This window comes from Calonectris borealis, chromosome 4 (assembly GCF_964195595.1).
Source record: "Calonectris borealis chromosome 4, bCalBor7.hap1.2, whole genome shotgun sequence".
Classification (NCBI taxonomy): domain Eukaryota; kingdom Metazoa; phylum Chordata; class Aves; order Procellariiformes; family Procellariidae; genus Calonectris; species Calonectris borealis.
The window spans coordinates 65,610,559-65,625,396 of NC_134315.1; positions in this window are offsets into that span (position 1 = coordinate 65,610,559).

Below are 14,838 nucleotides of genomic sequence, written 5' to 3' on the forward strand. Positions count from 1 at the left end.
GCGTTTTAGTAACAAATCTCCCAGGCAAAACATCACTACTCACTGCAGAGCACAGCAGGCTGCAAAACCCAACTCCAATCTTTAAGAGGTACAGTAAAAACAAGACCATGGTGCAGAACACATTAATATGTTATAAATTCCTTAATATGCTCTAGTTAATCTGTTGTTATCTCAACCCTTCGCTGCCCCACATTGGGCGCCAAAAAGGACTGTCGTGGTTTAACCCCAGCCAGCAAAAATAAACGCCACGCAGCCGCTCGCTCACCCCCCCCTCTGGTGGGATGGGGGAGAGAATCGGGAGGGCACAAGTAGGAAAACTCGTGGGTTGAGATAAAAACAGTTTAATAATTGAAATAAAACAAAGTAGAACAGTAATAATAACAATGAGAACAACAGAAATAACAGAATATACAAAGCAGACGATGCACAACGCAACTGCTCACCGACCGCACGTCGGTGAACGAACGGGGGGCGAGCCCCCCTCATGCCCCTGGTTTTTATACTGAGCATGATGTCACATGGTATAGAATACCCCATTGCCCAGCTGGATCCACTCCCCCCACCCTATCCCTCCCCCCCCCGTACCAGAACCAGGACAGTTATCAACATTCTTCTCATACTAAATCCAAAACACAGCACTAGCAAAAAATTTAACTCTATCCCAGCCAAAACCAGGACAACATCAAAGAGCAGAAAAAGAACCAGATAATCACATACAAGTAAAATCCACCAAGAATCTTCCATCCCTGCTATTTGGGTAGGTCTGTAAATACTACTCTTTTTTTGGTTGTTATTCTTTTCAGGAGAAAATAAGTTGGATCAAAGAGATTATTCTTTCTATGATAGGTATTTGCCTTTTATCTGCATTAGAAAATAAATGTGAATACTTAGTATCATATCAGTAGTTACCTGTTTTCACTTATGTTGCATATGTTATGCACACTTCTCAGACATAAATGAAGTCTTCCATGGTGTCCGTAACATGCGGACACTTTGGTCTTGAGGCTGACCTCTCTGAAATGCGGTTATTATGAATGTAGGGGTGGATACTCATCTTCAGTGATTTCATGCTTGGCACATCGAGGACAAGTCGGTTAGAGCTTTCCCTAGAGACTGTCGAATTCTGCAGATATTGGTAGGGCTGAATGCAGTGACTCCCATGTCATCCATATGTGTTGAGATTTGACAGTGCTACACCTTCGCCCACCGCAGACTGTTGTGTGAGGCATTCTGCTGCTCCTACGAGAATGCTGATTCATATATAGGTGGCTGTAAATCCCTTTGGCAAAAATGAATTTAAGCAGAGTTGAAGAATTGGCCCCTTGTTGATAATGCTTTTATTAAAAGTTTGTCTTAACAGTTCATTCAAATAAATAAATAGTGTTGAACATGAAGAGTAAACCAAGAAAAAATGTTTGCTGTTCACCCATGAAACAATGAATTTTGATTCAAAGTTCTCGGTAGATCTAGTTCTATTGGCTGTACTCCCTGTTCCCTGTTCAAGGCTTTTGCACTCAAAAAATGGAAATGGCAATGTGCCATATACCACATATTAAAATTGCACTGTTATAAAAGCAAGGGAAAAAGCACTTTGCAGTGCTTTCACTTACCATTCAGTGCCAGCTGGCAGTGTGGGATTGGAAAGGCTATTGGTTAGTCTTTTATATTTGGTCTTGGTTGCTGAGTAATAAATAATGGGTCTATCTTCCCTGGCACCTTTTATCCTAGGATCTTGAACTGTTTCAACTCTGCCTGTGGATGGGAAGGGTTTAATTAAAGAAGCCCATTGCAGGTGTTGTGAAGCAGGCTTGTATTATACTGTTTCTTTACATGACTGTGCTGATACAGGTGTTAATGCCAGCGAATCTGTGGAATGCTGCTTGCAGTCTGTACCCCATTCTGTTGATCATAATCAAAATGAAGTGAAAAGATAAAGCCTCACTTGCTCTAGAAATGCAGACCCGAGCCTATGTGAAGGGAGGGATTTTTTTTTAATAGCTCAAATTCTTTAAAAAACATGCCTTGATGTTTTCATTACATTCAAGAACTGCCTATGCATCACCTTTCTGTCTTAATTCTTCATGCTATTGTAGCTGTAGGCTGTGATCATAATTGGGATTCTGTTGTACTTACACAAACATCAGTACGCGTTATTTCTTCTGCGAATGCCCAGTCTGAGAAGGCCATTAATTTGGGTCAGGAAGAGAGAGGCAATTTAAAAACATCTCCGTCTGCATTTATTTGTTGAAATCTTATCTTTGTTTTAACTATTGATTTTGCTATGTTTTGGCGTAGTTACTTAGTTTTGTTAACTCTCCCCTACCCTCTGTTTTTGTCTGATTAATTTCTTCTTGTGTTTCTTCTTCTCTCACAGAAAGACAGCAATTTGAAAATACTCTGCCGTCTGTAGCAGTGAAGAGCAATTTTATTTTATAAGGCACAGATTTGCATAACACTTGACAAATGGTCTGCCTAAGGGTTGAAGTGTTACTGCTGAATTCAGAGGGAGGCTTTTCATTGCTTCAGTGTGTATCCCACAGAGAGCAGTGTGTATCCCACATTGCTTCAGTGTGTATCCCACAGAGAGCAGTGGGATATGAAGGCGTGCATGGGCTCAAAGATACTACATAGCAAGAAGCAAGAGGTATGTGGGAGTACAAAGATTACAACAGCAGTAATTCAGAGTCCTCTAATTTATCTAGGTGACTTCAGAATGGTGATGCAGATTAATACCAGCTTGCTTCTGACTTTCACAGTTACCACTGAAGCATAAGCACGTTTCCAGTTTGCAATCATATCATGTATATTGATTTAGGTACCAAACCCTGTTAAATACGGTAGGTCTAAGAGCTGTAATGATGGTTTTCCTGATCCACATGAGTGACAGGATTTTCCCGGCATGCTACCATTGTTGAAAGGCAATATGGAAAAAACTACCTGATAGGGAGCAGATGCAACTCTTTGACCGTTTTTCTACAAACATAGACAAATGTGGAATAAACCTTTCTTGTAAGAGGCCACTGGGCTACCAGGCTGTGTGCTTACAGTCCCGAGCCACGCAGTACTAGTGTTTTCTGGCTTTTCTCCTTCATTTCAGTATAATATGTTTATGTATGTATGTGTATATATATACTTATTCATATAATATGTGTGTGTATATATATGTATGGAAAGAGAGCAGAGATATTTGAGAGTTTGTGGTGAAACTGCATTATACTCCGTGCTGCACTGGGATAAAAGGAGAAGCTCAGTGATGCAGACCAGCTTAGACCCAAGGGAGAACTCCTTTTAATACCGAATGCGGTGGTGTGTGTAACATGCTATGTAGGAAAAAAGCCATCAGGGAGTATCCTGGAGATCTTTCAGTGCCACCAGGTGATTGTGGGCATCCAGCCCAAAATTGATGTGCAGTCATAGCCATTCTGGAATAGTTGGGGAAAAATGGAAACCTGAAGTAGTGTCGTCTTCTCTTCCCACAAATGGAAGCCAAATTATACTGTATTCAGCTGTAAAGAAACTTCTTTCTGATCTGTGTAGCAATCAGAAAAGTTCTAAATCACGTGTATAATATGAACATGGGAATAAAAATATGGCTTAATAATGACAGTGAATTCTTTGAAGTCCCACTTGGGATATCAATAATTTGGAACCTGAAATAGGAATGATCATATCTTCAATCTACTTCCCTGTAATCTTTGCTGACTTGAGCACTGTTTTTTCCATGTTCGGACTTGTGCAATGTGGGGGAAAAGACTTGCTCATAAAGAGTAGCTAAAATAGATTTTATAATAAATAGTAACATTGCCTCTGTGTTTACCTGTCTTGAGAATGTATGCCTGCATAGAATTTGAAAATAGAAAAATTAAATTCTAAAAATGGGTTTCCATAGTCCTGTGGAAATTGTTCATAAAACTTCTATGACATGATCAAATAAAAATAGGGGGGTTTTGCTAGCTTTTGTATATTATTAGTGTCTATGTAAAAAAGGCTGCTATATATATGTATGGATATGTATGTATATGTGATAAAAATTAGATTATATCAGAAAAATTAGTTATGTTTGTCCATGCATTTTCTGGGAAAGGTTAAAAAAAAAGATTTTTATTTTTTATTTTTGTTTAGGTCTAACTGTCTTTTCAAGAAGAGATACAATTACATAAAGAAGATTTGGTGGCTGCAATTCACTGTGGTGTCATCTTTTCTGTGAAGATGTAAAAATGGACCAACTAGTCCTGTGGTAAGTTATTACTGGCAAAAAGCAAACAAGAACAGTAAGCATTACTGAATAAAAATAGCATCTCTGGTTAGAGAAATGTTAAATGTCACAGAAAATGACTTCTGGAATCTGCATTCCCAGCATTTTCTTTTAGGCACAGAGATTTCAATCTTGTTAGGTTTTGCACTTTTGTGACCTGGAAAGGACTGGAGAGTTATACAAGGTTTTTGTTTACAAGAAATCTCTCAAGTCACCAGCATAACTACTCTAAAATGGCATTCATTCAGCTGATCATGTCAGAACAGGTCTATTGATGAATTTTCAAAATACTTTCAAGGAGGTAAACCAGGATGTTAGCAGTTTAAATTAAGCTAAACGCACAAGTATTATGGTAGATATAAAAAGCAAAATTAGTCTTTCGTTGATAGTAAATAAAGCTAATCATTGGAGTGAAAGCTTGCCTTTTATTTATTTGCTGGTTCTGCTATCCAAGGGTCTGACTGTTATTCTTTTATATCCAGAAACATTTGAATCATCCTCTTAGATTGTCTAAGGCAAACTGCTTCAATATTGCGGTCAGTGAGCTGATGGAAGCCGTCCTGTAGCTGTTGTTGGTTTATTCGCTATTTGCAATAAACATTTCACTTAAAGGTCTTCCTTTCATAATATTAAAAAAACCCAAGCCCAATTTGCAAGAATAATTAAATTTAAAAGGTTTGCTTCTTTCAGAAGTACTGAAGTTACTAAATGAAGGAAGCAAACAAAAAGCAGAAGAGAGGAAAAAGTGAAAACACTACAGAAGGGGGCTGTAGGATGAAGGCCTGTTGATGATTTTTTTTTGTTTTTTTTAATTTTTTTTTTTATTGCACTCAGACATAGCATAAGACTATGTCTTATAGGGCAGGGAGTAAATTCTTTGGTAACATCTGCTAGCTGGTATAGTTCATAAAAATATAATAAAACTAGGAAAATGGTATCCAGTCTGCAGCAATTAGAAACAATCAGATGACTGGCACCCGGCCTGCAAATAGGTTATACCTGTCTGAATAGGCTAGAGTAGGGTGGCACCCAGGAGGTAACGCATGTGTGGATGAGCCAGGATAAAACAATATTCAGCAATGGGTAGTAGCAGTAAGCTTTTTGACCAGACTAGTCTTGACCTGTGGAAAGCTATACATAAACACTAGTGATGAACTTGGGGAAGAAAGAAGCAGACTATTTTGATTGCAAGTTCCTCTTGTTGAAGAGCTCCTTAGCCTTACTTAATCTACCTTGAAGACTAAAATTTATCAAGTAACTGAGAGCCACCCTTACAGCATCAGACTCATGGTATCATGTATCAAATATTTGACTAATACATTTGATAAATGATTCATCCTCAGCTGTTCAGAGTTGAGCATAAAAAAAAAAGATTGAAATTTTGAGACTTGTCTGTATCTTATCCCTCATCAGGGTGATCTCCGCTTCGCTGTTAAGAGCGGTTGTGACAGAGGCAAGTGTTCATGAGCTATATATTTTTTTTTTAATACATAAAGCTGTAAGTCTTATCATTGCCTTGTCTTGGCACCTGCAATTCTATGCCCTTCTGTACATATCTGATGAGATAATCACCTACATCTCTGTTAAGTGTAGGGATTGAGAAATGGGGTAGAGCTGTAACTAACTATTGTGAAGCTGAAAACATCCATATCAATTAAATTGGGCTCTTCACGAATGCAGCTGTGACTATTTTGTTTAGAAAAGGCAGCCAGAGAGAGAAAGATGTGAAGGGTAGTGCCTGCTGTCTTAGGCTTTGCAGTTTCAGCACAGGCCCGGGTTATTTTTGGTGCTCCAAAAACGGCTTCTGCTTGCTTAAATAGTTGTAGGAAAAAAACCCTAGAATCCTCTATTTCCCCTTTTGAGAAACTGCACAAGTGAGTGATTTCTTCTTTGCTTTCTATTTCTGACTTTGGATTTTGCATTCACGTCTGCACAGTAAATCCAAGCCTGTCACTGCCTGGAAAAGTAGTTACGCCACTGAGCTATTATCTAAAAGTGCTACTACTTTTTCCAGCTGTGCTACGAAAATAAACAGCAGTCCTTCTCTGGCCATTCATAGAACAACTGTAGGCACCCAGGATTGTGAGAGGAGAGCTGGCCTACAGAGCAAGGAATTCGGATATAGTGCAGTGGCAACTGTTTCGTCTAACATAACTAGCTGGTTGTCATCCTTCATGCCTGCAGCTTTGGATAAGCTTTGCTTGAATGCCAGTTTCTCCCAAGACGTTGTATATGGAAGCATTGGTATACAACTTTGAGATTTGGATTCTATCCAGGGAACCACAGACCTGAAAGACAGATGTGTCAATGTGCTGTTCCTAGGTATCTAGGTTTTACTGAACACAATGATGTCAAAAGAAGATCTATAGTAAAATCTGGTTTTGGTGAAATGATCTGGGACAGCTTTCAAGGGGCTGTTTAAGGCAGATATTCTGTTGAATACAGTCCTCAGTGAAGGTTTCATTGCATAGCATTTTGTCCATCTGTTCCGTGATTTTTATTTTTTTTTATGATAGAAAAGAAGCTAAAATTATTTTGGAATTTGTTCCTATTCCTTGCTGCTTGTCTAAGGAGGAAAGTGAAGTGAAACTTCATGACTTTAATAAGAATTTCATAGATTGGCATGCTTTCTTTTCCAGTTAACATCTGATGAGTTGGGTTTTTTCCTCACGTTGTCTTTTCCAATCCTTTCAATGCCAACTGAAAACAAAGGTTTTATTATAAACATTTGCTGGGTAACCACAAAAATAAAAGGAATTGCTTGTATCTGGCAGCTATTTCCACATGTTGCTCCTGGCAGTAATGGTAATTCTTTCAACTTGCTTTTATTTTTCATGCTTTTTTTAGGACAAAACCTTTGAACTTCTAATCTCATTTCCAAGAGTGTTCTGTGTTAATGAGAGCATTTCCTCAGAAAGCAATGTAACCATGCAGATTATGAGATTATCTTTGAGATCTGTTAGTTCAAAAATATGGACAAAAGATATTTCTATCTTAAAGGAAAAAAAAAGCTTCACAGATGCGAAAGTGGAGCAGCTTTGAACTTTTATAACAAATGTTAAGATTATACCTATATAAACATTCAAAAGACAACACAGTTTTTTCTGTGGTCCAGTTAATAAATATGCTTGCAATTTGAAATGCTTAAAATTGATTTTTATTTAAGAAAAGGGACTTTTAAAAATAAGATATGCAAGCCCTCTATAATTTCTGTTTGTATAAACTTGATTTATTGAATTTGTGCAGTGATCACTGAGGTCGGGGGTAGATAGCTTTGCTGCTGTCATTTATACCTTTGTTTCCTTCAAGAGGCTTTCTCACTAATTTCTTATGAATTCTATTATTTGATAGGAATTTTGAGTATTTTGCTTGATTGCAGGAAGTAATTAAAAAAAAAAAAGTGTTCCTTTCCTGTAAACCTTGCAATTTGAGAAAAAGGTGAATGTGGAATTCTTCATGTGAAGGTGGTACCTGTTTAGAAGTAATGGTATTAACAGTTATTATATTAGAGTATTTAAATTAATATTTTTAATACATATAGTATCTTTCATCCCAAAGCTGCTTTACAAAATGTGTGCATCAGTTGTGATCGACCAAATGGTTTAATGCTTTGGTGATATCTCTAAATGACACGCAAATGAAAGAGCTCTAAAAAGCCGTTTTGCTGTGCACCTTGTCTGCTGTAGGTATTTCTGGTTTACTTATCTAGATAACTATTTCTATATTAAATATGTTGTGTGCTATGTGGAATGTCAGGGAAAGCTGCTGTAATTATCTTGGGGAGAAGTCTCATTGTATTATACACAAACATAATCACTTGTGAGATGAAGACTTATACAGGACTTTATTTTGCAAGTGCAAAGGAGTTTACTTTTATGTTTAGATTTCTCAGAGGCAAAGATAACAGGGTGTGGTAGAATAGCATAGAACCATCCCTCTTTTTTTCCCCAGAACTGGAATGATGCTTCAGTGTGTTGGTTGAGACTGACGTGGACTGATTGGGGCACCTGGTCCCAGGGTGGAAGGGAGGAAAAGCACTGTGCTTGAAAGCAATCTGTGTCAAGATTTCACCTAGAACCTGTGATTAAAAGAAGAAACACAAGATGTTTCATGGGCATCTTCCAAGTCACAGATGCATGTTGTAATCTTGCCTTATCTGTCTGTGATAGCAATGAAAGATAAATTGGAGTGTGTCACAAATTGCAGCTTGACTTGGAGAGAACAACAGGCAGCTGGCTAGTGTAGAGTTGATGTCCAAGGACATTAGGGGCCCAATTCAGTTGCATAAACATAGATATCAGTGTGATATGAAATGCCACAGAGAATACTGTCTGCTATCTAGCTACTGATTCAAGAGGGGTGTGGTTCTCCTGAATGTCCAGTGACATACTTCCCAAGTATGTGTAAATTATCTTGGAGTTCATAGGGTATCTCAAATAGGTGCTTATGATGAGATGACCAAATTGTGCCTCATAAGATGCTTGCAAAAAGTATGGCTCACCCAAGAGTGTTGTTTGGATAAAAAGCGTACAGTTTCCATCCTGTGTTTCCTTTGGTTGAGTCCAGAGCAAGTAAGACAAATCACTGAGGGGAAAATGTAGGTGATAGATCTGCCAGGTAGGTGTCAATAAGTAGTGTTCTCTGGTTTTTGTCCTGGATTTTGGCTCAAGTAAAGTAAACACAGGGTATTGTGGAAGTTCGCAATGGCTTTCAACAAAAATTACTGTAGATAAATCAATCCCCATGGTAGTCTAATTCTTAGGACTGAAATATAGAGATCCAGTGCTATTTTTCTCTCTAAAATGGCCAGTTGCTAAACTATGATTTAGAGCCTCTCTTTCTGTCTTGAAGGCAGATTATAGAATTTTCTGCAGATCCTGACTTTGGTTTCAGTTTTTTCTTTCCATCAGTCAGTTATCTATTTTAGTAGTTATGAATCCTTAACTTTTGAACTTTCTTTTGACTTAGCAAGCGGGGATAACACTGTTTTCCTAAAGTACTTCCCCCCCTTGATGAAAACATAGTATAATGCTGCAGTCCCTCTTCAGTGAAGTAATTAGACCAGTTATAAGAATAATCCTTAAAATTGGCCTCTGCAAACGATTCTCAGTCCACAGAAGTGGTTCTCTGAGCCTTTATTTCCATTCAGGCAGCTTACAGACTTGACTTTCCTGTCAGCAGAAATAATGCAATACTAAATTGATGCGTGCCATGTGCTTTTGGCATAACTTGTAGAACTTGTTTTTCTTCCTGAATTTTCTGGCTTTGCCTAGATTCATATTCCAATCACTGGCTGTAGATCTGTCCTAATTTACTAGATTACACGAGTGTCTAGATCAGATACTTTTTTCCAGTATAGGTACTCACAGACACTGATCACACCATCTCTCAATTTATTTTTTCAGTGAGGTAAACAGATTGGGATCCTTATGTTTCTCTAGCTTAGGCAGGATTTTCATGAGTGTGGGTTTTTTTTTTTTTTTGTCTTTTCTTCTTGCTGTTTCTATGACATCCTTTGCAATATGGCAGGATGAAATGAAAGACAAGTATGCTGAGGTAGTGAAGAGGGGGAAGGGCTAGAAGCATAAACAGTGTCTAAATTAGTGGAATGAGAATGCCTGGAGAACGTGATCTCTGTTGTATCTGAGCTATTACTTCAATTCTGAAATTAAATTACGTTGGCTTGGAATTACACTCTTTTCACATCACCGTTCTGCACCTTTGGAGGATTTATGGACCTGTCGAGCTCGGCCAGTTTGCACATTGTCCTCACTTAGCTGTTGTTTCGTTCCAGAATCAATATTAAAATATGGTGCTTAAAAATGTTGCTCTGCCAGATGTATGAGAATGCTGTATGATAGAAGCAGCTGAGTATATCATGGAAGTAACAACTCCAAGGGTCTTACTCTGTTTATCTTAGACTGTATCTGCTGCTTGTCTTGGCAAACTCTATTTGAGTGTGACATTAAATTACAGTTGTGTCCATTCTGCCTTGCAGTGCTCACTAATAGAGACCTTGGACTGTGTTTGGAGTTGTGAAGGAAGAGGAAACATGGTTTTTCATGTGCTTCTTACATTTCTCTGGCCCTGTGCCAGCGAGTATGACATGAAGTGAGAGATACAGCCTGAGATGCTCCTGCTAAGATGAAGCAGCCAAAACTCCCTTTGGTAGGGGTGTCTTGGTTAGGAAGGCTCCATACTGATGCCGGTACAGTGTCACGTGTAACACGCACTGTCTTGCCCTCGCCCAGCATTTGAGAGCATCGCAATCATTCCTTAGGCATCAAGTGCGGAAAGGAGGTATGGTGAAGAGAATTTTTACGTACTTCGAGAACATGCATCCCATATATAGTGCACTGGGTAGTTGACGTACCTATCTTGCTGTGTTTTGCTGTGAATGAGTTTTCTACAAATCAAATGAAAATTTAGCTGTTCTACTTCATTTTAACTTGCACGCAATGCTAGAGCCTCAATGCTAGTTTCTGTCTTTATGAGTTGCAGTCTTTACAGCTCCCTAGTTTAAGTGAAACCTTTTTGACCTATTTCTTGGGTCAGGGCTGAGATAAAATAAAATATTCAAAAATGCTTTTTCATTATGTGATCATCCTGCTCCCAAAGTGGAACAAGCACACCTTTGAAATCGTGTATTTGGAAGAAATACGTGGGGGAACCAAATACATGGAGACAGTCAACCCAACTGCATTAAAATAAATGGATCATGTACTGCTAGTTCTGACATTCTATAATCCCAGTCTTAGTTGGAACCATTTGGCTTCCTCATGGGAGCAGAGACTTGCTCATATGCAAGAAACGTGGAATCAGGACTTAGTAAGTACAAAGCATCACCTGGTGAGAAAAAGTGGATGAGTTGCCCAAACTGTTATCAGAGAATTAAATTTAAGAAAAGAAACAACTCCCAAGCAAGTAATCTACTAACAAAGACTTTCTAAGAAAAGGCAATATATGGAAAGCTTTTGAAGTTACCCAGGATCCAGAGTTTTCAGTAGCAGGGGAGGTTTAGCTACCTGTCAGCAGGGTGCTGAAATCCATGTAGTTCACCAAATGCAGATGTTCATTCTTTTCCCATTTCAGTAAGTCTGTGCAACTTTGAATACAGCAGTATTTAGCCAAGAGAATTATTTGGCCCAACTCTTCTAAATCCTACCTTAGGGAACATATTATTGCCATGGTAACATGGTCAAAGCTTTTACTGTTAGTTAAGCTCAAGATAGGAAACTATACTCTTTCAAAATGTATATTTGGAGCAAAACTTATTAAAATCATCATATTTATACAGCAGATAATATCTTAGACAGGCTGGACACCATTTGTCACAGTCTGATTTAATTTTATGGTTGTAGCAAAGTGAACTGACACTGAAGAAATTTTCACAGAAGTCAGCTGGAAGTATGTCATGGTTTTCAGGTAAACCTTTGAAATGTTGTAAATGGTGGTTGTGTATTTATGTTATGTAAATGGGGAAAGTACTCATTTGGGGGAGGAGTTGATTTCTGTTTGCATCCTGAAACAAGTTTAAATTCTGTTTAGTGCTCTGTTGTACTGGAATAATTTATAATTGAATCCTTGATACATGCCTTATGTATCTCAGCAGGGAATATTGAACATGAAATCATTAGCTCTGGAAGAATTATTGAATACAGGAAATGGCAATTTTTAAAATTGAATAAGACTTGAGCAGTTTTTGTTTTTACCTTCAGATCATAGAATCATAGAATTGTTTGGATTGGAAGGGACCTTTAAAGGTCATCTAGTCCAACCCCATGGGATTGGGCATGGGCAGGGACGTCTTCAACTAGATCAGGTTGCTCAGAGCCCCGTCCAACCTGACCTTGAATGTTTCCAGGGATGGGGCATCTACCACCTCTCTGGGCAACCTGTTCCAGTGTTTCACCACCCTCATTGCAAAAAATTTCTTCCTTGTATCTAATCTGTATCTACCCTCTTTTAGTGTATCTACCCTTGTCCTGTTGCAACAGGCCCTGCTAAAAGTTTGTCCCCATCTTTCTTATAAGCCCCCTTTAAGTACTGAAAGGCTGCAATAAGGTCTCCCCGAAGCCTTCTCTTCTCCAGGCTGAATAACCCCAACTCTCTCAGCCTTTCTTCATAGGAGATGGCGATTTAAAATTGCGGTTGTTTTCTTTTCCATAGTAAACATTCAGTTTATGGCACCTTTAGCATTTTATGTAATGTTTTATGTCATTAGGATAATAAAACACCCGTGATAAATTTATTCAAAATTATGTTAGTGCATTTTAGGGTATATTCATTTGCTAGAGTTTTACAGTACATACAGCCCTTGACAGTAGACAGACTAGTGAGGGTGAAGTTTAAAAAATGGCGGTAGTATTGTGTGCTGAAATTGTTTTCTTGATATGTGTCATTGAATAAGTAATAAAATATTTTTCACTAAAGATGCAGTAATTGAAGTTACAGATGAAATACTTTCATGTGCAGTAGGAAGGTCCTGTTTCTCCAACACTTGTATGCTTTAAGTCATTCATTTAGTTCATTCCCTTTGTTGAGGCAAGTACTTAGCAGTCCAGTTTTTTACATATAATTCACTGCCTAGTGAGGTATATGTGCATCCTTCTGTTTGATATTTATGGGCTTTGGATCAGGACTTCCTTTTTCTAATTATGATGAGTGTAAAGACTTGAACCCTTCTAATTTGTGTATTCATATGCATGCATGCATGTGCACATTTCTCCTGTGTTAGTGCCTGTCTTATTGCTGCTTAATGTAAATCTGCTAAGATTTGTTTTATCCTATATAAGGATCTTGATTTAGAAATGTATGGGTAATGAATAGTGCTCTTGACTTGAAGAACTATTTTTTTTCAGAAACTACTCCTTACTCTACCACATATAAACCAGGCTTTCCATTTCTAAAATAATAGATTTGTGTAAAATACCAGAGTACTTGCCTGATTTTGCAGTTGTTTGTATGATTTACAAGCAGGTGATCGGTGTAACTCCTTAGGTCAGTTACTGTTAATCGGTCTCTGTCTTTTATGAATTCTTCTGATGCATCTATTGTGTTGATTCACTGTCTCTTTCACTTAAAACCTTCCTTGTGAAAAAATGAATCAAGTGAACTTGTCCAACAGCCAATGCCCTGCCCTGTGATATTCTTGCCTGTTCTCGGTTATCAGACTTTGTCTCCAGTTACACTTTATAATTGCACCAGCTCTGAAACCGTCAGGCCACACGAAGTTACTGTTTAGATTGTGCTTTTCAATTGCAGAGTTAACCAGAAAGCGGACATGATGCCAGTCATAGTTATTTCTCCACCTCAGTTTAGTTCTATTCCATTTGTCCATCTGTATAAGAAAGTTAAAGAAATCTTGAGATTAAACTGTACTCTTCTTCATGGTATGACAGCGAAGAGGTAATAGAAGGAAGGGGGGTGAAAAAGGAGTGATAGGAGTATGTGCAACTTCCTTAACTTTTCCAAGAGCCTCTCTTGGCCATTAGTGTAATAATCACGTGGAAAATGTAATAGCTTTAAAGGCCTTTTGATGGAGATGAGCACAAAATCCAAGATCATTCTTTCTTTTGCCTGAGATAAAGTCCAGGTCAACCTTCATCAGTAATTATTCTTGAGAATGAGATTGAATAAAATCAATGAAGGCATTGCAAATTTTTTTGATTTTATTAAAACTAGCTGAGAAGTTCAGTACAATGGAGGGTTGTACTGCAGACAAATGAGAGCTGCAAAAAAGTTCGTATATTGAGTCCTCGAGCTTGAAAAATAACTTTGGAACAAAGGAATGCTGGCATTTGATGTACAGTGGGCATATACCTGGAGAGAACAGCAGTGGCGTAGTGAGCATCCTTAGATAGCCTATTGCACCTCTTCACTGTTCCACTTGACGGTGCAATGTTACATGAGACTGGAATCATAGAAAACTATGGCTGAAAGTGATGTTAAGAAATCACTTAGTTCTAGCTTTCGCACTGAGTTGGGTGGAAGAGTTTCCTCAGAGATTGGTTTGTTGCTTTATGCCTTAAAACATGAATATGCTCGCTTACTAGGATTTTATTTTAGTGGCATTAATTTGTGATCCATTTAGCCATTGAGAAGAATATGACCTCGGTGAGGCAGATGATAGAGCTGAACGGGGTGTGTAGCAGCTCCTAAACCATCACAGTTTGCAACCCAGTGCATTGAGCTATTGCCAATTTCAGATTACTTTAATATGCCGGATTGTGAACTATGGCAATTCAGGACTTGCCACGTTTAGCCATCCATGCAGCATGCTCTGGGAAGAATGGCATAAACTGCTTGAGCAATTCCTGTTTAGTCCTGGACCTCACGTGGATTAACAGTGAGTCACTGAGTGCTTTCACGGCAGGCAGAGCTAGTACTTCTGTAGTTACTGGTCCCCTGGTAGGACCATTTCAGAAGATTCATATAAAAACTGTTAATGGTGAGCATAGAGTCACAGTTGCTTTCCTCCATCTGTTAAAAGCAGTGCTTAATTCTTTAAAAGAGTGCCTCATTTACCTATATCTATTTTTCATCTTTTTTTTTTAACTGAACAGCATCAGCAAACAAGGAAT